At 36.8% G+C, this 26074-nt stretch overlaps 1 long non-coding RNA gene across 2 annotated transcripts in view; it reads left to right on the forward strand.

Moving 5' to 3' along the window:
* Positions 1–24947, forward strand: part of LOC140640876 (uncharacterized) — a 193314-nt gene extending 168367 nt beyond the window's left edge. The window contains exons 7-8 of one of the 2 annotated variants that reach the window (XR_012037478.1): positions 20138–20259; positions 24467–24947. This is a non-coding gene — a long non-coding RNA (uncharacterized lncRNA). The remainder of the gene's footprint in view (positions 1–20137; positions 20260–24466) is intronic. The other variant, XR_012037482.1, reaches the window with a different exon arrangement.
* The last annotated feature ends 1127 nt before the right edge of the window (positions 24948–26074 follow it).

Genomic DNA, 26074 nt, shown 5'->3' on the forward strand with positions numbered 1-26074 from the left:
AGGATTATGTCTATTAATAAATAATAAGTTGCAATTCTTTATCGCATCACTAGGTGGCATGTGATTGACTTGAACAAAAATCAAACTACAGAAGAGCCAGGAAAATCATGATTTGAAAAAACGGCTATGTCTGGAAATTATCTGTATTTATTTATTTTCTAATCAATTTGCACAGTTCACAAGTCAGATACCACAAATTTATATTGGGCATCAAATGATTTAGTACCTGTAAAAGTGTTCTTACTGCCCAGGGTACAGTTAGCACTCAATACGAGTAAATTTATTTTTTGTGTTAAGGCAGAGTAGGACGTGTTTTTTTGTCTTTTTTTTTTTTTACTGTGTACGTTGCTTTTCAAGTGACTAACCTTATTAATGAGAGAGGTCAAGAATTTCTGTAACTAGAAATATATTTCCACAGGGTTTATGGAATTGTTTCAAAGATAAAGATATAAAGTAGATTCTTCTAATTATTCCTAAACGTTGGGAGGGTACTATTAATAATTACTACCATCTGAATTCTGCAATGCATTCTTAAATTTGATGATTTCTCACCATATCCTAAATTGAAGTTTCTGAAATTTACAGATGTATTACCTGCCCACTTTTGTGACCCATACCATGTTTACCCACTTTTGTTTAAAAAAGTGATGAATTTAAAAACTTTACTCTTTCCTTTCTTCTGTAAAAAATATGCCACAATACAATAATTGAGACCCCACAAATAAAAGTGGCTTTCATAAGTTGTATGTGGTAGATTAGAGAGAGAACATTGGGAAATTGTGGCAACACTTTAGAGCATTATCGATATTGATATGCCTTATAAAGAGAATATCCAGCTAGTGAATAAATGTGTTTACCATTCATTTTTACTTTTCAAGATATGAAAATAATGACAGAGAATTGGCTTGAAGCAATGTCCAAAATAAAAATTTTCTCCTACAATGTGTCATTTAGAGAGTTACAAAAAAGAAAAAAGCAATCTAATAATTCTAGAAAAAGAAGGGACTTTCTTATTTTTGTGAGAAATACTGTAAATACATTACTTAAACCCTAACAACGCATGAAAAGAAGTGTTATTATTACATAATATTATGAATTTATTATAATAAATTACATAATATGTATGAAGAAAAAACTTGCCAAAGTCGCTTATCTTACGAGTGGAAAATGCTGATCTAAGTGAATGGATATTCACTTAGAAACCATTTTTTATTAGGTAATCTCTGTTGAATATTTCCAATTAATAGATTTTCTTTTTTTTTTTTTAATAAGATTTTCTAGATAGTTAGAAATGTTACCTATTTCCATAAAAATATAATCACTGTCTGTTGATCACAGTTTTACAAATGGAGGAAGAAATTTCATTTGTTCTTATACATGAATGCCTTGGCAGTGAATCAAATGTCAGATATTCAAAGTGAGGGATCACAAATGATATGTAAATAATATAAGAGTAACTAAAAATATTATTGAAGGCATTTCTGTTTCTAACAGAGTAGATAAAATAATTTGGACCAAACTCTCATGAGAATATCTAGAGAATCTGGGGGGAAACTCATGCATTCTCAAAATGCTGGAGGGTGGGAAAAGAGAGTTAAAATTTATCAGACTAGAAGTTAGGATAGAATAGAGCCCCAGTATAGTAAGCCTGGAATTTGGGGTTGACTTTCCCTTCTAATTATGCCACTCGGGTCAGGAGACCCAAAGTACTCAAAGGTCAATTAAGTACTTTGACAGTCTGGTACAGACCAGGAGATGGAGATTGGAGTCCAGGAACCTCCAAAGAAGAGGAATTGAGTAACTTCTCATTTATTAGGTGAAAAGAGCTCCACCCTGGGGTGAAAGTGAGCTCTATGTAAAAAGGTCTTTCCAGGAATTAGAGCCCAGATCCAACTAATCTCAGATCGTCTGGTGGATTGAGGCAATCCCAGATTTCTAGTGCCCCGGCAGCTAGTAGAAAGAAAACAAAATGATTTTGAAGCAAGATGCCATGTTTGGAACATGACAGCATATGTGGTCTCAAATTATTTCTCCAAACAGCGTTTCAAATAGATAATATGGGGCACCTGGGTAGTTTAGTCAGTTAAATATCTGACTCTTGATTTAGGTTCAGGTCATGATCTCAGGGTTGTGAGACCAACCCCTCATGGGGCTCCGCACTGGGCATAGATCCTTATTGAAATTCTCTCTCTTGGGATCCCTGGGTGGCCCAGCGGTTTGGCGCCTGCCTTTGGCCCAGGGCGCGATCCTGGACACCTGGGGTCAAATCCCACGTCGGGCTCCCGGTGCATGGAGCCTGCTTCTCCCTCTGCCTGTGTCTCTGCCTCTCTCTCTCTCTCTCTCTCTCCCTCTCCTTGTGTGACTATCATAAGTAAATAAAAATTAAAAAAAAAAAAGAAATTCTCTCTCTCCCTTACCCTCTGCCCCTCCCTCCTGCTCGTGTGTATTCTTTCTCCCAATAAAATCAATCAATCAATCAATCAATCATCCAAACAAAACCAGACAAATGAGAAGACAAACAGCACGACTGAAAACCAGCAGCAACAATAGAATATAGTGCTATGTTCTCTATGTTTGTGTCCTCCCAAATGTCTTACATTGAAATCCAAACCTCCAAGGTGATGGTCATAGTCGGTGAGGTCTCAGGGAAGTGATTATATGAGAGTGGAATCTTCATAAATGGGATTAGCGCCTTCATAAAGGAGACCTCACAGAGCTCCCAAGCTCCTTCCATGTGAATATACACTGAGAAGTCTGTAACCAAGGAAAGGGCCCTCACCCAACCATGCTGACACCCAGTCTTGGACTCCCAGCCTCCAGAACTGTGAGACGTAAAATTGTCTCTAAGCCACCCAGTCTATGTGATTTTGTTATAGCAGCCCAAATGGTTTAAGACATGTAAAAACAGACCAGCAAAGTCTCCAAATATCAGAAACAAATTTTGAAATAATTATACTGTGCATAAGGTGATAATAGCCAGAATTAAAATTTTCAGGAGAAAATTGCTAACTATAAAAAATGCACAGACATTCTAGAAGTAAAAAATAAAATAACTGTAATGAGGAACTCAGTAAGTGGTTGAAGAATAAATGAAAAGCAGCTGAATAAGAATTTTAGTGTAAGTGCTAAGGCATCTTGAATGATGCACAGAAACAAAGGAAAGAAAACTGTAGGAGACATGGAAGACAGGGTAAGAATGTTTAACATAATTGTAGTTGGAATCCTAAAGGGCCAAGGAAAAATGGAAGGAACGATTTGAAGAGATGAATATTTTTGTAAAACCGAGGAAAGACAAGAAATCATTTTTTATAAACCATTTTTCAAAAAGACTATGAACAACATGCAAGGTAAATACAGAAGAAAATCCACACCTAATCACATCAGCATCTGATGAAAACTAAAGACAGAGGAAATTGAAAAGCAATCAGAAGGTTAAGGAAACTTGAAGGATTATATTCTAATGTACAACAGTTAAATTAAAACCTAATTTCTTGACAACAATGGAAAATGGGAGATAGCTGAGCCATATTTTGAAAGTGCTGAAAGAAAATAACTGCCCAGCAGGATTCCATATACAGCAAAAGTGCCTTTAGAAAATTAAACTGAAAAAATGATATTTTCAGGCAAAAAAATGCTGAAAGAATTATCACTAGTGGAGCTTACCATTGGAGGGAAAAACACTTCTTTGGAAGGAACATGCAGGACCTCAGAAGGAAGCTTGGAGGTATCAGGTGGTAAAATGACAAACAAAAATGGTAAAAATGAGAGTGATCTAAATAGAGTGAGATGGTGTAAAAATGATAATGGATTAAACAGTTTCTATTTCATATATTTGTTTATATATAATTTAATAATATACAATAAATATATACATATTATAGTGGCTGAGAAAACACATAGTTGGAAGATAGGTATGTTCTAAGGAGTGGTATGTGTGAGAGAGAATACGAATCCACGTATAAAAACTTTAAGCAATTAGTGAATCATTTTCTCCCAACCCCTCCTCATTCTAAACAGTTGAGTCCAAAGCCATTTGATGGAGATAAGCACGTATCTGCCAGGGTTTAGGGCAAGTATCAGAGTTAAAGGAAATGTATTATAAGAAAAAGGATTTATTAAAATATGTACTTTTGCTTGAAATTATCTGGTGAATTATTATAAAAATGTGCAGAGAAGATGATGAACACTTAAAATACTCAATTTTCTCAGACTAAATACCCAATTTCTCCTGGTCACCAAAATCACAATTATAAAAAAAAAAAAAAAAACTTAAGAGACCATTAAGGCAAAGCCTGTATGGGATTTGGTATAAATATGACACACTGACTAAAATGTACCTACATTTTATTACAAAGATCCATAGATCTTAGGGTCCCTGGGCAGATCAGTCACTTGAGCATATAGCTCTTGATTTTGGCTCAGGTCACAATCTTAGGGTCCTGGGATGGAGCCCCATGTCTGGCTTCCCACTAATTGGGGGGAATCTGCTTACAGATTCTCTCTCCCTCTACTCTTCCCTTCCCCCACTCTCTCTAAAGTAAATAAATCTTTTTTTTAAAGAAGTCATCTGATGGAGAAATCACTTTAAAAAAAGATCTATAGCTGTTATGGTAACAAGAATCTTGGGGTTAGTGTACTTATGCATAATGAAGAAGACAGCATCCCTCAGGTATGAAATCATGCTGGCCCTCTTGCCCCAGGATATAAATGGGCACAGTAACCAATTTTTTTAAGTGCACACTTAAGAATGCCTCTCTGCCAAGAAGTATCAACTTCAAAAGAACTCTTGTTTTAGAAACACATGCCACAGATTGCTAATAGAAGGACATTTTATGACAGTTCACTCAATGTAAGCCAATTATATGTGGCCCGATGAGGGATGTCTGTCTTTTTTGTGGCATTAACCTGAAAATCCTAAATTCAAAGATCTTCATGACACTGTGAGTCATCTTCATGAATGGCGTGGAAGTGAGAATGAATTCTCAATGTTTTCCTGTTGCCCATGAGTGTATTCAATGAGTATTTAAATAAAGTTATGTTTAGTTATGTTTCTTGTTTTTGGAATATTATCAAAGTTATGGAAAGTGTTCTAGGAGTAAAGTCTGTTACAGTTTTCTCAGTATGTTGATAGGTACTCATTTTAAAGAAAGACATTCAAAAGAAAGAAGTCCCAGGTTCACATAATGCTGCTCAGTGGAGGGGACATGTGTGGGATGCAGTGTGACCTGAACTCTGAGCATTCCTTCAGTCCTGCCCACCGCCTTCTGCTGTACCTTTTCAGGCAGGGAGACATTATGTAGGCCCACTAGTTTTAACTTTCTGCCTACTTGGGGGACAGAGCAATTTTTACGTGCTTTCAAATTTTTACGTGCTCTCAAATTTCACTTTGGGTGTAGAACTCTTGCCTAGAGGTAACTTGTTTCTCTAAATAGCTCTCTGTCCTAGTTTTAGCTAAAGCCTCAAAAGGTCAGAAACTAAAGTCTTTAGCAACTCTGTGCACACTTGAAAACTAAGTGCCTTACACCTTTTAAAAGAGGCTTGGAGAAGTAAACCCCCACTTTTGTAATGCTATCCCAAATAAACATATGAAAGAACTGAGTTTGAAGAAGCTTCCAGAATGTCTTAGCAGAGGTATGTTGGAATGCTATGGAATTTTTTCTCCCTGGCTCCATCAGCCTAGAAACAGACTTCCTCCTTACTTCAAACCTGGTGATAGAGGCTTCAAGGAGACCATCCAGGGAACACTCCCCTGATACGTGGGGAGTGGGGAAGGGATTGTTTGGACATCTTTCTGGATTCTGATTCAATGCAACTGACTCCCCACTATCATGACATCACCCCATGTATCACTATTGAAATAAAGGTGGCACCAAGGGGTAAAGAAAATAACATGGTATTTGACCTTGCCAATAATAATTAGAGTCAGATATGATAAATGCCCTAATAAAGGTACCAAGCAGTGAGTTAAAGGGAGAGGAATGATTAGTCCTGCTTGTATGGGTCTGTGAAAACCCATGACAAAGTGTGGTAGAATGATGGAAGGTGAAGTGGAATTATCCTGCAAACTGGGGAAGATGTGAGCAGAAAGAATAGGTGTGCTGCTTCTGATGAGAGGGACCAAGCTTACTTCAGTAATGGCAGGAGGCTGGAGATTGCTCAAGTATAGGGAGCATGGGTACCAAAGGGTGTGATGAAAGATGGGTGGGAGGAGGCACCTGGGTGGCTCAGTCAGTTAAACCATCTGACTCTTGGTTTCAGCTCAGGTCATAAGCTCATGGTTGTGATCTCAGGGTCATGGGATGGAGCCCCACCTTGGGCCCCACATTCAGCGGAGAGGCTGTTTGAGATTCTTTCCCTCTGTTCCTCTGGCTAGCTTGCTCACTTGCTCGCTCTCTCTAAAATAAATTAATTAATTAAGTCAGTCAGTCAGTCAGTCAAAAAAAAAAAAAAAAAAAAAGACGGGCAGGAGAAGCAGATAGGAAAGAAAAGGGTAGCTTCTTAAGTCATCCTAGAACATTCCAAATGAAGACGGTGTGAGTGGAGATTACTCTATGATTTAAATGTGAAATGATCATTAAATCTGATGCTGAGACTACGTGACAATTAACAGTAAAATGTGGATTGCTAGTTAAACACCATTTGATTCTTACAACAAGCTCTTATTAGGTAAGTAAATGCAAATCACCCTCTGTACCTAAAATGATACCAGAGAGAATCATAAATTCTGTGGTGTAGCTTTTTCTTGATTATCACCTATCTTTACAGAGTGGATTAGTGGGTCTGCTCTAGGTATGGCTTGAGTTAGATCTTCTTTTCGTGTGCTTAAAGATTTATTTATTTGCAAGAGATAGAGGACAGGATGCGTGCACAGACACACACACACACACACACGTGTGTAAGGGAAAGAACTCCCAAGCAGACTCCGAAGCTTGGCACCCACCACAGGGCTTGATCTAACAACCCCAAAATCACAAGCTGAAATCAAGAGTCCGATGCTTAGCCAGGCATTCCTTGAGGAATATCTTCTATATTTTTGCTCAAAGGTATTTTCGCCTAATATCGCTGAGAAACTATACTGGAGAAATACAGGAATATTTTGTTTTTTCTTAATCTGATTGTCCTTAGAGTATCAAATTGTCTTAGAATGTAGGGTTTTTTTCCCTTGATAATTTAAGTCACTAGTTGCTAGGTAACAGCTTTCAGCAATGAGATTTTTAAAATTTGTCATCTGCTTAGAGATTTTACTGCTCCACAAAAGAGGAAATTGAGGATGGAATAGGTGATCTTTCCTACCATGTTTCCTTCTAATTATAGAAAAATAATCAAACTTCTTTAAACTTACTGGGAAATGCCTTAAATTCTTTCAAGACATTCAAATCCATGGTCACTTCACTCTGTTTAAATAATCTTTGCCTCTAATTTTAAGTGTTAGAGTTGATTTTGTTGGAATTTGCCCTTGAGGCTACTCTCAAGTAACCACTTCCACAAACATTCTTTTCAAACTGTCACATCTAAAGAAGATCCTTCAGCCCTCTCATTTATAATCAGGTGCCTCCCCTCCCAGTGTGAGCTTAAGCAGGAGCATAGGGCATGCCAGGAAAACGTCAGCTCAACTGAATACTGATGAGGTGATAACTTCAAAGAAGATGTCGCTCAGTTCACGCCAGGTTGGCAGCTGCAAGACAAGGAACTCTAGTGCTTTGTGCCTTGATGATTCACATCCTTTGTGACTGGAGAATAGACTTAACACAGTGATTCCTCAGTTAGGTCCTCTTTCTCTTAATAAGAGATGTCAAAGACACGGTGGCATCTGATCTCAGAACACCACTTGTTCATAGAACTCTGTTGACGTTTTGAAACTTTTTGGGATTTGAAGGCTTGTCACTTTGTCTTTCAGGCATCTTTTCATCAAGCTACATAAAATGTCTTTCACTAATACGTAGGCTGAGTGGTGAATGTATTGTCCCCTGCCTCTTAGAAGAAGATTTTAGAAGCTAGAAAGAATTAGCACATTTCTGCAGTTGAGGAGACTCTTGAGTCAGAGCAAAGGGGATGGCGGGGAGCTGGTTTCCGAAGATCTTTGTCGTCTCTCTCTCATGCCCCCACTGTTCTTCCTAATGAGTGTAATTTCCCCTATGCGTCCAAGTCAGCAGGTAAACCCTTGGCTCATGATGCATAAACTTTTCTGTCCTTTCTCTAAAAGAGAAAAATACATTGAAACAATTAATTATAGTCACATTTTAGTAATTTAAGACTAAGATAACCCACAGCCAATGACATCATATAAACTCTATTGTAGCAATGAAAGTCCATTGTTTAGAACTAGAATACTCTCTGGCACAAAAGCAATAACTCAAAGCATACAGTCTCCTGCTCGTAAATCAGAAGATAAGCTACAAGCTGAGAAGAGATGTATTTCATTAAAACCCTAAAGTCTTTGAATATTTTCTAGCTGTAATTTTAACTGTCAAAAATACATATTTAATATAAAATATATAGGAGACAGCTTGAGGATGCATGAAAGTCACCCATAAAATTTTAGTGACAGTCAAGGCTTATTAAGGTTATGTTTTCAGATTTATAAGGAAGCCTGCTCATTCACTTTATTAAAGCAAATTTGGTTGAACACTTTTTCAAAGTGATATTGATAGTTAATGGGGATTGGTGCTTTTTGTTTCCAATAAGCTAAGTTGAAATACATGGACTAAAGTGTTATTCTTAGAAAGGCAAGTCTATAAATTGGGCTCAATGAAATATTATTTACCATTTAGCCTAACCAAGAACACTAGCCCACACCAACTGTGATATGCTCAAAAATTAGTTCAATTCAAATCTCTGAAAAGTCCCATTTTGCTGATTCACTCTCTTCTCCCTGGTATTATGGTTTTATGAAATACTTACTATTTTGTCTCCTTAATAGATAAGTAAAACCAAAAGAAATATTTTTACTAGAGTCCTAACCACAGAAGTTCTCATAAAGACTCAAATGTCATAGGCCCTTATTTCTTTGGCTTACTTCCCTTGGGGTAAAGGTTTGGATTTAATTAGCATATTATTAAATGCCTGCTATGTACCAGGCATTGGTTTACATACTCTCACACATGTAATCTCATTTCATTTTTAAACGGCAAAAAACTCTATGGCATTAATAAGAGGAGGAACTTCTTGAGATTTTGGAAACCGCTGAAGCCCTGGTTTAGGTTATACGAAATGTGAGTAAATATATTTTCATGGATTGTGTTTTCGGGAAGATTTTGGCCTGATTATTTCAGTAGGTATAGTTGCCATGCTTCCTGAAACAAAGTGAATTTGTTTCACATCTGTTCTGTGTCCACAGTACTTTACATGATCTTGATATAATGGACATTTGTTTTGCTTACTCTCCGGCTGTAGCCCTAGAGTCTGCTTAAAATTGCTTCACGTTTATCCTAGTTGCTTCTGCAATTTCTCCAGGAATGGTAAAAAAGGTATACACATTATTAACAGTACTGTTTCAACTTTGATCTTTATCACTGCACTTCTGCTGAGCCTTTCACTATCAGATGCTCACAATGGAATTTGTAGACCTCATTTTGACTATGTGCATTGAGGAAGCTTCGCTTACTCTTACATGGAAGATTTTAGAAGCTAGAAAGAATTAGCACATTTCTGCAGTTGAAAAACTTGTACTAACATTTCCCCACAGCAGTGCTGTTGGAGCATGTCATAACACAACTTCAACTACTCGATCCCTCCTCCTCACTGTCTCTAGGACTTTGCTTATTCTTACCACCCCATCCCTCCTGATTCACTGGTCTCTCCTCTCTGCAAATCATTCTGAAAGGGAAATGAACACACTTCTTAGAAAAACAAAAGTCCCCTTGATCCACTTCTCCTTCCATTTTGTCCTCTCCCTTTTGTAACCAAACTTTATGGGAAATGCATGAATATGTCCTCTTCCTCATTATCTATTCAAGCTTCAATATATTCTAATTTGGCTTCTGCCTCCAATACCTTGTAACTGTTCTTATCAGTTCTTACCACTTTTCCAAATCCTATTTGACTTATTATTTAAACTGAGGTTATTCAGATTCTCTGCAGCATTTGACAGTGCACTGTCAGTTCTTCTCAAAATATTCTCCTCTATTAGGTTTTATGAGCCTTTCTACCTGTTAACTGTTCTTTCTTATGCATTTCTAGCTTCTCCTTATTAATCTGTGCTACAAAATTTGGAAGTTTGTAAGGCCAGATCCCAGACTTCCTTTTCATTCTCTCTATTCTCCCTTTGGTTACTTTATCCATTCTTCTGGAATTAAATATCTTTGGTAGAGTTAAGTCTGCTCTCTTATCCAAAAGAGGCATATCATTTCTTGATTAGCAGAAAGACAGAACTGCAAAGTACCATTTAGAGCCTTTTAACTCTATCTTATTTGCCAAAAACCCACCCAAGTATTATTCTCTTTTTTCATACTGTTAGCTATTGGAAAGTCTTCACTGAAATATTTCCTGTCATCAGTTGGTTCTCCTTCTGAGTTGTCTTCATTTTCTAACTTCTCTTGATATTTATTGAGGTACTGAGCATACTGAGTACATAATACACACTACACAGCACAGCTCTGCATGTGATTGGTGATGCATTTAAGACTTTGTATGATGTTATCTACAATCACATTTTCCCTGTTGTAGACCTAAGAATCACGTGCATGAAATATTTAAATGTCAGGACAGACAATATTCTATATGCCTATAAATATACATGTAGCAATTGGTATGACATTCAGAAAAAGAAAAAGTAAATATGAGCTGGAATAATCTAGAAGACCCTTTCCATCCCAAAATTCTTCTAATAATTCAAAGAAACTTCCAAATAGTCTTGTCACAGATTATCAACAGCCTTAAATAGGATCAACACTGTCCCAACAATTCCAGTTAAGAGAATTTTCCTAGAGAAACAAAGTTAGTATATAATTAAATCTATAAGAACGTTTTTCAGAATGTTGTCCATAATGAAATATTAGCCGTATATATCCACCATTAAATTATCAAGCATATTAATTTTGATACATTGTTGTGATAGAATACTGTATTTTATTTTATTATTTTTAAAATATGTGATTGATTTATTCATGGGAGACACAAAGAGAGGCAGAGACGTAGATGGAGAAGCAGGCTCCCTCTGGGGAGCCCAATGTAGGACTCGATCCCAGGACTCTGGGATCACAACCTGAGCTGAAGGCAGATGCTCAACCACTGAGCCACTCAGATGTCCCTAGAATGCAGTACTTTAAAGAACAGTATATATATGCAGTGAAAGACAGTAAAAATAAAAAATGGAAATATAAATAATCTAGAATAAGAGGGGAATAATCTCTGGATAGTTGATTTTTTGGTAACATTTGATTATATGCTTCTCTATATGAAAAAAATTTTCATAAGAATCGTATATTGCATTAGTGACTAGAGAACTTAAATATGTAATGAGTACTTGTCTAAGCTCTCCAAGAGGATTTTCTTTACTAAAGAAAAAAAGCAGTGGTGATTCCTCCCATTCACTGCTGTTAATAGACACTGCATTCACTAGTATTAAAATCTTTCCTTACTGGTATAGCTTGTGTCACAAATATTTATAATTATTTATCTTATTAATTCCTATCAATTAATAGTTAATTCTTTTTAAAAGGTTTTTATTTATTCATGAGAGATACAGAGAGAGAAGCAGAGACATAGGTAGAGGGAGAAGCAGGCTCCTTGAGGGAAGCCTGATATGGGACTTGATCCTGGGACTCCAGGACCACACCCTGAGTCACCCAGGTGTCTCAGGTAATAGTTAATTCTAATATCTTTGCTCTATTTCACATCCATAGGCAAACACATAGATAGTAATTATTTTTATTTTTAATTTTATTTTTGCTTTGTTTCCTTTTTGAATATTTTTTGTGATATATGGTAGAGATAAAATTGAATAAAATGAGTCACCTCAGTTTAATGGGTAATAAAATTACAATATATGTTTTCCTTACTCATGTTAAGAAATGTTTCCTTTGCATCCCAGTAGGTAGCTTTCCTGTCAACCTCAATGAATAAGTGCCAATGTGCATTTTCATCTTTATTGGAATTGTCACAACAAACTATGTCAATCACAATCCCATTCATCGTAGGACATACATAGTTGATAGGTTTTTGTTTGCTTTCATTTTTTAGACAGAGAATGCATGGGGTGGGGTGTGGCATGGAGAGAAGCAGAATAAGAGGGAGAGAATCACAGGCAGGCTCCATGCACAGCACAGTGTGGGGCTTGATCTTATGCTGTGTGATCATGACCTGAACAAAAATCAAGATTCAAATGCTTACTCAGCTCAGCTACCCAGGCACCCTGCATTGATAGGTTTTATTTTATTTTATTTTATTTTATTTTATTTTTTAAAATTTTTATCTATTAGAGAAAGAAAGAGAGTACATAAGTGAAGGGGGAGGGGGGGAAGGGAGAGGGAAAAGCAGACTCCCGCAGAGCAGGAAGCCCAATGTGGGGCTCAATCGCAGGACTCCAGGATCGTGACCTGAGCTGAAGGCAGACACTTAACCTACTGAGCCACCCAGGCGCCCACATTGATAGGTTTTAATTTAACTTTCATTACTATTAAATTGCTGAATATCAACTTGACTTTTATTATAGATTTAAGTTCCTTTCTCTGATAGTTGTAGGGCCGAGCTTCTTTATGTAGGCTTATGATTCATCTGCCTTGATTCGGTGAAATACCTGTTGATGTTTTTCAATCACTTTTCTGTTTGATTATTGTTTTGATTGATACAGATGTTGTTTATATATTCTGAGTCAAAATCCTGGGTTAGTTTAGGCATTATTTTGGCAGTGTGTGGCCTGTAGTTTTACTTCATCATCTGGCAAACACACTTTTGGGTGTTGACCTGCAAGAACTGAAGTCAGCATCTCAAAGAGATATTAGCCCTTTTATGTTTGTTGCAGCATTAGTCACAGTAGCCAAGACGTGGAAACAACCTCAGTTTCCCTGACAGATGGGTAAGAAAATGTGGTCTATACACACAGTGAAATACCACACCTGCCTTTAAAGAGAAGGAAATTTTGCAAAATGCAACAACAGGGTTAAGACTTGAGGGTTTTATGTGAAGTGAAATAAGCCAGTCACCATAAGACAATTACTGCATAATTCTACTTATATGATATATCTAAAATAGTGAAATTTGTTAGGAGAATAGATCTCATGTTAAGTGTTGGTATCACACCAAAATAAAATAATAGAAAATCAAAGTAATGATTTTTATAATGACAATTAGACATATATAAATGTTACATTATTAGCATTCATGATATTTCATTGATATTCTGTTTTTGAAAGTTTTTTTTTTATTTATGCATGAGTGACACACAGAAAGAGAGGCAGAGACACAGGCAGAGGCAGAAGCAGGCTCCCTGCAGGGAGCCTGATGCAGGACTTGATCTCAGGACCCCAGGGTCATGACCTGAGCCAAAGGCAGAAGCTCAACCACTGAGCCACCCAGGCATCTCAATACTTGACTTTTTAATGAAAGGCCGATTGAATCCAGCTTTGATGATGATGATGTTAGTAGTAGGAGTAGTAGTAGTAATAGTAGTAGTACTTAGAATAAGAATAACAACAACAATAGATATTTGAGCATAAATGTCAAGCTTAGAGCTAGGCACTCCTTCAATCTATTTTCCCCACTCATAAGAGCCCATAATACTGCTGCTAATATTATTCCAAGAAAAAATAGGTTTAGAGCTATGAAGAAATTCTCCCAAGAACATGAAACTAGTAAGTAGTGTATCTGGGTTTCAAACTCAGCTCTGTGTGACTCCAAAGTCCATAGGTGCTATTCATCTCCACGGCGCCCTAAACAGATGGGTTCAGAGTTGGAGGCTCTCCAACAGAAGGCCTCCTTCTTTCCATAGCCAGTTCTCTGCTTTCTTTTGTTAGTATCCAAACTCTCCTTTTTTGTTCTACACAACTTCATTAAAAAAATTATGTTGGTAGTAGTCAAAAAATGGCAAAAGCCATCAGCATCAATGAAAGTAGAATTAAAGTCTTTGTAACACACGAGAATCCAGCTCAACATAGTGAGCACCTTTGCATGTTTAAAATCTAGAATAGTCTGGCTTTATAAGAGGTGAAGTGTGACTGTGGTGGAAACATTTCCTCTGAAAAGTCATGATTTTTCATCTTCTTCATGTGAAAAGTTGGATAGTGATTTTTGCCTTTTGATATTCCTCTATCAGAAAGTGAGCTGTCTTGGGAAAGATGCATTGGGACTTGGTTGGAAATGAGATTCTAATCTTCTAATGCTGACATTCTGATCCTCTGAGGCCTATAAAATGAATTAGCAATGTATACTGTACAAAGATTAAACTGTTCTTAGGACTTGTATTTTGTTGTTGTTGTTGTTGTTGTTTGGTTACTTCTAACTCATTTTCAGAACCAGGGAATGATAGAATTTTAGAGCTGGAGAAGGACCCCTGGAATAATCTACTTCTATTCACTTTTTTCTTAGCAATGGAAAAGTGCATTCCAAAGCAGTTAAATTACTAGCTCACAGTTCCACAGCCAGCCCGACTAGATTAGACCAAAGCCAGTAAGGTTCTCTTTTCATCAAATTCAGGGTTATGAATTTACACATGTATATTGACTTGTTTGTATAATGTATAAAAAGTGATGTGTGTGTGTGTGTGTGTGTGTGTGTGTGTGTAAAAATTTGTTACTCCTAACATAATCTTATTCTGAGTAGTTCAAGATTTCACAGCCACCTAGGCTATATCCAACCATGATAATTAGGGACTTGAATAAATAGACTCTACAGTTAAACCACTACAATTATGGATCTGGAATTTTATCATGACTTTAGTCTGTTTGCTTTCATATATCATGCAATACTTACATGTACAAATCATTTGTGTTACAGACCTGTTTTATTGTTACGGAAATTAGTTACTCGTAAGAAATGATTTTGAATAATAAAATCAGCCTGTCTGTATACATTTGAAAGCCAAAAATAGAAAACAAAACAGTGATTCCAGTTATCTGTCTAGATTTTCAGAGCTTGTTTTACTTTAGAAATGCATGGAAAAAACCCTCAAAAGTCTAGTCATCTGTGTATGCATGCTCAGCACAAGGACTCATCCACTAGACTATGTGATGTGGCATAGAGATACATAACGAGGCCAACAAATGTCCTGAAAACTTGTCTTGCAAAAGGTTGTCCTGTTTACAGTTTTTCTCTGCATACTAAGGTATTGCTGGGGCACATTCAATGTGGACAAAGAGCCTGTTGTAATACCAAAAGTCCCCACTCCCCTTTGCAGTTATTTGATACCTCGTGGCCACAAGTGATCAAAAGATGTCTGGGTGCCGAAGCAAGAAATAGAATGAGGCTGTTAGGACGTTCGTGCTCAGACTCTTGGGTGGGAAAGTTAGTAAGCTCTGTTTGTGTTTCTGCAGCTTTACATAGATGAGGATCTCTGGCATGTTCATTCTTCCTTGGCTATTTGCCCACATCCTAATCCAGATCTTGCCATTAGCCATAGGTATTCATTTCCAAAACCCTTAAGTCCTGCATTAGATAGGAGCTCATTTGTGGGTCTTAGATACACAAACTCACTTTGTTTCTGTTGTATGAAAATGGAGCATCACATTAATCCTGGAGCTGCCTGGACTAAAATAAGGGGAAGGCAAGATTTAGAAATACTTGACACCAAAGAAGAATACATGGAATGTCTACAAAGACAGTTACCAACAAGTTTTCCCATCCCTGTTCATGCTGTCCACTCTTTCCATCAAGCAGTGAGGTGTATGGTCTCAACCACTGAACCTGGGCTAGACTTGTGATTTACTTTGACCAGTAGAATGTGGCAGCAGTAATGTTCTGGGATGTATGAGACAGACCTTAAGAGACCCTGTAGGTTCCCATTTTGCTGTCTTGGAGACTGGCTGCCATTTAAAGAAGTCCGGCTGTTCCTGGAGCATGAGAGACTCCAATGGGAGAGAAGGCCCAGATGACTCCCAGCCATTTCAGCCACCTCATGAGAGTGAGTTCACCTTGGGCTTTTCAGCAGACTCCATGGAGAGCAGAACTGCCCAGTTGAACACAGCCAACCCTCTGTAATGTGAGAACCTATAAAGTGTGGTTGTTTTAAGCTTCTAATTTTGGAGGTAGTTTGTTATGCAGCAATTGATAACCAAAACGGAATCCTACTAGAGCTGGCGCAGCAGATAATCTAACATCAGCCCACTGTCCTCAGTGAAACTGTTTTTTGGTTTTGGGATTCTTTTTTTTTTTTTTTTTTTTACTCTCCCCTCCACTTAACACCTGTGGTTACAGCTTTTTTTCAAACTCATTTCTGAGGTACCACTCTCTCCTGATTCTCTTCTAATCTTTATTCTTCATCTCCATTATCAAGCCCCTTCCTTATCTCCCCATTAAATATGGGTGGTTCTAAGGTTTGAATCTTGTCTCCCTTCCCTTTTTGTGGTATATATTCTCTTTCTTTTCTTTTCTTTTCTTTTCTTTTCTTTTCTTTTCTTTTCTTTTCTTTTTTTCTTTTCTTTTCTTTTCTTTTTTCTTTTCTTTTCTTTTCTTTTCTTTTCTTCTTTTTTTTCCTGAAAGTAAGCTCTACACCCATTGTGGGGCTTGAACTCAATGACCCCTTGAGTTCATATGCTCTACTGACTGATCCAGCCAGATGCCCTGGTATTTACTCTAATATTCTCTTTCATGGCTTCTTCTATAACTCATGTCTTCTTCCACCATCTATTTACCAAGCCTCCAAAATGTTCTAATCCAAAGCAGATCCCTTTCCTGTGATTTAGACTCTTATCATCACCTATGAGCCAGGGAACTCTGTTTAAATAGCTTAAGTATTTCAAACTTGAAATAAGCTCAAACTTTAAACTAAGCTCATAAATCCTTTCCCCTAAATTTTGAGCATGTGTGTGTGTGTGTGTGTGTGTGGTTTTTAGATTATTAATCTCCTCATTTCCTTTCCTGTCTGTTCTTCTAAGCTGCGCGTCTGAGGTGGGATTCCTGTCACCCCTCTTTCACAGTTAATCAGCCTCCATGTTCTTACAACTCTACCTGGAACGTGTCTCTCAGATCCAACTCTTTTTTTCTGATTTAACCTAAGGTCCCCAATATTTATTTACTTGAACTAAATGAGTCGTCTCCTAAATTTCTTTCTTTTCTTTCCTCCTTACTTCAGTTAAATGGAGTTTTCCAACATGTAGCTAGTCATGTAACTTCCTTTCTTAAATTATTAAATGGCTCCCTTAACTTTCACTAAGCTTTTTGCCTGGTAAATGAGGCGCAGTAACACATATGCACTGTAGTACATCTGTAAGTGTTTAACAACCTGCTCACCTGCTCTCCATGAGGGGAAAAAGTATATCTGTATAATATGCACATATACATATATTTGTGCATGTATACCTATAAACATTAAGTTCAGTATATTTCAGTGACATAAAGCATACATCATCTACATGCACAGCATGCAGTTTACAAGTAAAATAAACGTGCAATACTTTTATAAATTCAAGATAGCCGATAGATTCTAATAGACAGATTTTGTTGATTTTTGCTAAACTGCTGTTATATTTGGAGCCAAGCTATGATTGCAGTTGATAAACAGCTTTAGTTCTGACATGAATGTTAATGATATTTTTATTTACATTAGTGATTAAGATGAACATGAGCAATGATGGCATATGTCGGAACTTCACTTGCTAGTCGATGACATAAGCAACTTGGCTTAATCAGCAAACAGTTTTGTAATATTGGAAGTCTTCTGACTCAGTTTTTTTTTTCTCTATTTACAATGTAATGGCTATAACTACAACATATTTTAAGTGCAATCTGCATAAACATATTCTCCATCACTTTCTTAAGCCCAGATGATCAACAAAACAATAAATAAAAACTCAAGTTATAGTGTCTGCTGATTTTTCCTGCCATAAATGCTCCTACCACGGCCAAATTCAAGCTACTAACATGATGTCACCGTATGAGGAGTCAGAAAGAGATGGAGAGTAGCACACAATTATTTAGTATCTTTACTATTCATATATAATTGGCATAAATTACCTCAAAAGCATTCTTAAGAGTTGTATTAAAATAACTGGGAAGTTATAAGGTTTGAATATTATCTCTGTATTTAACATAATTTATTTGATTATAACTAAATTTATGTGATATTTAATAATGACCATGTTTAGCAAACAGCTTGCAAAATTCCCCAAATTTGAACAATTGGTGTTCTTTAACTGATTTTTATTAGCAGATTCCAGCACTCAACTTGGCATGCCCGAGTTCTTGATCCATTGGCTCTGCAGGACGCTTGTGGGTTTGGGCAGGAGTGATAGCTGATAGAGAATTCCTGCTAAGTTTTCACTTCCTGAATGAAGCTGAGGTGAAACTGTCCGCTGTCTATGCAAAGAGAAATGATTTCCTTTATGACTTGCTCTTGGAACTTAGGTTTCTCTGCCTCTTGCAACATCCATCACATACACCGTATTTGTTATTCTCCTACTACATGAATTGTCTCCAGAGTCTACAGTAAAGGACTGGGACCCATAGAAGGTGTTTACTTTGTTTTCTAGGATAACTGTGTAAAAAGTGAGTGGGCTGTTAGGGCTGATAGAAAAAAGGACATTGGAAATTATCACTAGAATATAGGACTCTCCGGCATCCTGGGCAAACTAACTCTCGACATTATCTAGCAGGAGAAAATCAAAGTGACTCACTGTGGGGTTAGTGAGATAGCACTGAAGACCAGCAGAGCGGTTGGTCAGCACGAGCCTTAGTAAAGGACCAACAAGTCCTTAGAAGACCAAAAGTACTTCGAAAGATTCTCTTTCAGGGGTGCCTGGGTGGCTCAGTCAGTTAAATGTCCCAGGATCCTGGGATCAAGCCCTGCATTGGGCTTCCTGCTCAGCAGGGGTCTGCTTCTCCCTCTGCCCTGCTACTCCTGCTCTCAACTAAATAGATAAACTCTTTAAAAAAAGATTCTCCTTCAGATAACCTGGAAAGATACTGCATTATAAACTTAGTTGGAAATTTTTAAGTGCCAAGAGAAGTCAGAGATAACAGAATCCTTAGTCTTACAGGAGCCTCTGTGCTTCTGATTAGGATTTCCTGAACACATGTAGCACCTATGGATCAGTTAGCAATCTTATTATGACTTCCAACAAAAAAAGTTAAACACGTATGAGAAACCACTGCAGAGCATTTGTGACACTCTACATGTTACTCTTAGTGTGCTTGGGGTTTAAAAACAAAGCAGCAAAGACCGAACCTTGTCACCATTGTCCTCTTCCAGTTTGCTGTGTAGCTTGTGTTTGGACATGTTCTATGATGGGGAACTCACTACATCTCTCACTTTTTATGCTGTAGCTGGCAAAACATAAACCAGGAAGGCTGATAATAGAATTCTGTAACTAAGCCAGTCGTTTATCATCATGGCTGTATTACTTTGAAACCCACTCTGCTGGACCAAACAAAAGTTGGCAAAAGATGATAACACTCCCAAAGTCCTGTCAATCCACAAGGAGTCTTTGCCCTCAGGGCAGATAAAGACTAATTTAAAAATCTCAGTGCTGCTCACAGTGAAGCCATATGATCACAGTGTGACCAGGTTGGCCTGATTGCTTTTTGTTTATATAGTGTGAATCTTTGAGGTTGCCATGAGTCAATAATAGTAAAAATAAGTACCTCTGTCAGACCCCTACTGTATTCAGTGCTGATTATTACTAATTTTGTAGCATTATTAAAGCTTAATTCTGGAAGTAAATGAAGATATTTGTGACAAGTTGAGTATTTTCATGCTGTATCAGGAACTTGTAGAAAATATTATATATCTGTATTTCTGAAGTCCAGAGACCCAGTGAGATGAATTTACTGACTCAAGATGATGTAGGCTAGAATTGGCATACCTAAATTTGAATGCAGGCCTAATTCTAAAGTTAGATTCTTTGACCTATGTTATTAGATAAGATATGCTTCATCCATTAGACATTGAAGTTGTACTGCCTTACATTATTAATAATGGGTTGTAAGTCAATAACATCATCTTTATGTATAGAAATTACTAATAAGAATGTAACTCATTTGCCCGCAGGCTGACCTAGAAACATCTAAAATACTGGGATGTCAGTCTTCATATCTACACATATCATACATTCATGGAAATGCAGAAAATTATGGAGTGTGCGCTGCTTCCTGTGCATACTCTTTATTGGTGTAAGTATTAATATCTTTCATTCAGCAAACAATATTGACCAAGAACCAGGCATTATGCTAAGCATTGCTGAAATCTCTGAATAAGCAAGCAGAATTCCTGTCACCCAAAGAATGAACATTTTAGTTTAAGAAGGCAGATTGTAAACATATAAATAAAAAGTGAACACATCAGTAACTATGATCATTACAGATTATTGAAGTTGTTATGAATGACAAACACAGTGTGAGCCTGCAGAGAATAATGGGAAGGTGACTACTAAGAGCCAAGTAATTTGTTACTGCTCTTTTCTTCAATAGCAGTAACATCAATAAAGGACACATCTGAAGGTTTCTAAAAAAGGGGGAAAAAATCACTGGTAGATCTTTACATCAACCTCCCTGAGCGATATGAGTGATTTAAAAAAGAATCCATTCTTTCATCCAGAATTGCATTGATTGATGGTGCAGGTGTTTGAAGAAAGGAAGAATTTAGCAAGTGATAACCTTTACTTAAAACCTTAGTGTCTGTCAGCGGCTTATTGTTTTTAATAGGTAGCTAGTAAATGATATTTTGTTTCTATTTAAAAGAAAAAGAAAACCACAACTGTACCTTTCTGTCTGTGGTGGAGACAGAGTTGCAGCTATAGACGTTTGCATCAGGGGGCTCCCAGGAATCATTTGGAAAAGTGTCATGATGGAATTGGAAGAGCCAGGTGTCCTGTCCAGGTTTGGGTCCCCAGTCGCTGGGATATGTCCTTGCACAGATCATAACTGATTTTTACAATCAGTAAAATGAGTCTTGCATCACTTACCCAATGATTACTGAGATTCCAATTTTAACAATTTCTGAATCTGTGTTGAGATTCAAAGGAATCTCATATTTATATAAATATGTAAATGATCTAGCTCTGGAGAAGGAGAGAGAATTTGTGAAGGTCAAGTGGGGAACAGAACTGCCTGTTTAGACTCTCTTAATAGTTTGGATATCGATTGGGATATTGTAAACACTTTGCTCTAAATCATTGAGTGCGGATTCCACCTGACTATTTCATCATTTTCCAGTCCAGTGTTTTCCTTTTGAAAGGAAACTGCAGCTCAGAGACATGAAGAGCTCAGCCGTTGTCTTAGTGGTCTTAGTGGCTGAACTGATACCAGGGTTCCAGAAGTAACTGAGTTCTTTTATTTGTATTGTTTTTTTTTTTTTTTAAGATTTATTTATTCATTTGAGAGAGAAAGAGAGTTTGAGCAGGGGTAGGAGCAAAGGAAAGAAATCCAAGCAGATTCTCCATTGAGCAGGGAGCCAGACACGGGGCTTGATCTCAGGACCCTGAGATCGTGACCTGAGCCAAAATTAAGTCAGATGCTCAAGCGACTGAACCACCCAGGTGCCCCTAGTTGTAACTGAGTTTTTGAGCTGTGACCACAGTTGTCTGTTAGGTTAACTCTGGATCATGTCCCTTCACATGTTAATTTTTAAATTGGAATCAGCCCTGTTCTGCTTCTGATTTTCTTTCTTTCTTTTTCCTTTATTGTTCATTATAAATTAATTAATATTGTGGAGATACAATTCAACCAACATCATGAAAACTTTGTTGTTCTAGACCATCTGGCTATGACTCCAAGTCAGTGCCCATGACAAAAGGGCAGGGAAATAGGTTGTAATTTAATTTGCCTGCTTTGTTTTTTCTCACTACTTTTGAACTTTACTCTTGTTAGCAATAAAACCAATAATGGCACTATCACTGCTCTGTCTACACAGAATGTCAAATTTTATATAGGATATCTACATCGAGCTGTGTAAAAAAAAAAGGAGTCAAGTTTCATAGTATTTCTTTGTGAACATGTTCTTTATAGTTTCATACTATTTCTTTGTGAATACGTTCTTTATACCATTTCCAATAAACTAGAGTTATAAACATGAACTCTCTTGTAAAATCCTCTGAATAATCTGGCTATCCCAAAGGAATAAAACATATGTCCAAACAAAAACTCATACACTAATGATTATTCATAATCATCCAAGGATGGACACAATTCATATCAAAGGATGACCATATAAACAAATGTGGTATATCCAGACAGTAAATGATACTTGGCCATAAACAGAAACAAACTACAAATTTATGCTACAATATGGATGAATCTTGTCAATATCATGGAAAGTGAAAAAACAGTCATAAGACACTGCATATTGTATAATTATAGGAGATGTCCAAAGCATGTAAATACATAGAGACAAAAGGTAGGTTAGTAGTTACTGGGGCCTGGAAGGGAGAACGGAAAAGACAGCTATTTGGGTATAGGGTCGCATTTAGGGGTGATGAAAATGGTCTAAAATTAGATCGTGATAGTTGTATATTTCTGTGAATAAACTGAAAATACTAAATCTTATACTTTAGATGAGTGAATTTTATGGTATATGAATTATATTTCATTAAATCTGTTTAAACAATTATCTGTCTACATTGGCCTCTCTCTATTATCAAGCACTTGTAACACAGTTGAAATGGTAGATTTTTCAAATATAATTTAGAGATATAATACACAGAAATATAAAATGATTCGATAGTGAAGTGAAATACTTCTTGCAGTGTTTTCTGTTTCATGCTTTTGATTCCCAGGAAAGGTTGAAATTGATTCAGGAAGGTAGTCACAAAATTGTGTTTATTTTATGTTCTGACCTGGGAGACAGAGAGCAAGAAAGTGAAAAAACAAAGAGGCAGGATAGAGAAAGAAAATGACAGAATAGTAATTACCCTCTTGTTAGCAGTTTTGAAAAGGGTAACGTAATTTGATCCTGATATAACTCTGTCCTTTTATCAGAAAGCAGATGTACCACAATGGTTTCTGGTCTGGAATGCAAAGTTTTATAGTTTAAAAGCAATTTATCTAACAAGTCTTTAAAATTCTGAAGTCATTTAAAAATGTAAACTGAAAGGCTTTTTAAACAGCATTTTTTCTATATGGAAATAAAAGAGATGAGAACAAAATACAAACTTTGACATTTGACTGCATTTATAACCCTGGCACATTTGGTAAACATTTTGATAATGTTGAGTTAGAGTTTAAACAAATGACAAAGATATGTTCAAAACTTGGGTTTCTTAACTTAAACTTTACATCTGATTAGTTACTTCCCTAACTTTTATATCATGTTCCAAAAAGAAAATATTTAACCCAAGAATCAGTAATTTTAATTAGCTGAGTTCTAAAATTTGTAGCTTAAAAATAAAAGGTAAGTAAACTAAATCAACAGCTCAAGTACGCATTTTATTTGCTCATTTTCCTTGTGTGTGTGCTCTACAAAGTTTGAAGAATAGTCTACTAGCTTTTTTTTTCTAATGAACCTTACCTAAAGCAAACAATTCCCATCTATTACTTCAGCTCTGCCAGAATTATTATTCAAATGTATTCTGTCATATTAGAACTGTTGTAAATATTAGAATTAAATTTTAAAATGGTTGCTTCCACTTCGGTGGAAGATACACACATATAAGAAATAATGGATTTAAGCTATCTATAATACATGCCATAACAAAGGTATCTGGAGAGCCCCAGGAAAATATCTGGGAAGGAGAAGTAATTACTACTTTAGGGAATCTTGTCAGACTCTTCAGGAGAAGCACTTAGGCTGGCTTTTGACAGAAGAGTAGGTCAGGTTAGATAAGTAACTATAGGGGATTAAGAAAGAATGCAGAAGAAAGTCACCATAAGAAGCAATAACTTAAGGCAGGGCATATTCTGAAAACAAGTAAATTGGTAGGGACTCTTTAGCCTTCTGTAGTTCAGCTTTCCTTTCTTTTTGGATATCCTAATTAAGCAAACTGTGAAGGAGCCGTATACTACTATTGTGCCCATGTTTCATAGAAAGAGATCGTCTAGGGGTTGTGTGTGTGTATAAATCTGAAGCTTGTGGCACTTGGCCCATTTTTCAGAATGACTCTAAGGACCTGTCCTTTTATGCTCCATCATGCTGTCACTCCTTGATATTTTCAAACCTTTCTGGTGCCAGTTCGGGCATTGGATGGTTTGCCTCTAAAGATCACCTTGTAGACATGGCTCATACAGTGTCTGATACGGCAAATGTTCTTACAGCTCATGTGATCTTATAAAACCTGTTCTGCAAGCTTCTGCATCTCAGTTTTATGAATAAATGCATTTGAAAAACATAATTCTATGATACTATTTTTTAATCTGCCAAGAATAATGGAATCTTTCTCTGTTCTAGGGGACAAACAGAGCAAAGAGGATATTCATCACACAATTTGAATGAAGGATGACTGGTAGGCTAATTAATTTTCCTCTGCTAAGAAATTTAGACTCTGTTGCTAGAATATTCTTTTTGGAACATGACCCACACAAATCACTATGCCACTGATTTGATTATAAAAGTTATTTTAAAATAACTTGACTTTCTACCTTGTTGATTCAATATTGTTAGGAAAAGAAGTAAACTGCACAATTCATCATTTGTCCTTTGAGGCCTGTAAAAAAAAGAAAGAAGTGCACACCAAAGGTATACATGCAGTGTTTAAAAATAGGCTCCCACAAATTCTCCTATTCTGTGAAAATTTTCACATGTTTAAAAATAGACTCTCACAAATTTTCCTATTCTGTGAAAATTTTCATGCTATCCTGTTCAAATTTACCTACAAGCATCAATTGTCAGTATTACTGGAAATATAGATCTTGTTAAATTTTGGATAAATACCAACACTTGTCATGTGTTTGCATATACATGTGGATCAGTGAGTGCTTCCTCCTGTGAGCTGTATGAAAACACAGAATCTCTTGCTTCCTTCGTCATGGTTAATTTGCATGCTTGGGCTACATCAGGAGATCTCACAGGGCCTTGGCACCCAGTAAATATTGTCTGTCTGTTAGCAATACTATAAAACAAGAAACTTTACAATGGTAGATGAACTTTCCAGAAGTCACCACCAGCCTATTTCATTGTATTACATACAAGAATCAAATTTACTGACAAAATTAGCATTGCATTATCTTGGATGATAGTATGTTTCATACTCATTTTCTTTCTGTTTTGAAAAAAATCCAGGGATGTCTGGGTGGCTCAGTTAGTTAAGGGTTGGACTCTTCATCTCAGCTCAGGTCTTGATCTCAGGGTTATGAGTTCAAGCCCCATGCTGGGCTAAACGGTGGGTATGGAATCTACTTTAAAAAACAAACAGGGATCCCTGGGTGGCGCAGCGGTTTAGTGCCTGCCTTTGGCCCCGGGGCGCGATCCTGGAGACCCGGGATCGAATCCCACGTCGGGCTCCTGGTGCATGGAGACTGCTTCTCCCTCTGCCTATGTCTCTGCCTCTCTCTCTCTCTCTCATTCTCTCTCTCTCTCTCTGTGTGACTATCATAAATAAATAATAATAATAATAATAAAAAACATTTTAAAAAAACTGGCCAGAAAGAGAAAGAAAGAAAGAAAGAAAGAAAGAAAGAAAGAAAGAAAGAAAGAAAATCTCTAGCCCCACCAAGGTCACAACTCCTATCCCAAATAGCTAGATATGAACTGAAATCACTGTTTGTGCAGGACCTTCTTGGTTTTAGCCCTGGAGGTTCCGCATCTGAAAAAACCTTTCAATCCTAAGAAAACCAGTACAGTTGGTCACCACAGATATCATTAATGTACCTAAAAACTCTCATTCTTATTAAAGAATGCATCGGTGTTCACTTTCTTGAGTTGTCATAATTTTTAAAAATAATTTGTTTTCAGATAAGGATTAGAATCCAATTAAGGTGCATAAATTGTGATTGGTTGATATGCCTCTTACATTTTTTAAAAATATGATTATTTTGTCCTATTTTTAATCTATAGTCT

This window comes from Canis lupus, chromosome 10 (assembly GCF_048164855.1).
Source record: "Canis lupus baileyi chromosome 10, mCanLup2.hap1, whole genome shotgun sequence".
Classification (NCBI taxonomy): domain Eukaryota; kingdom Metazoa; phylum Chordata; class Mammalia; order Carnivora; family Canidae; genus Canis; species Canis lupus.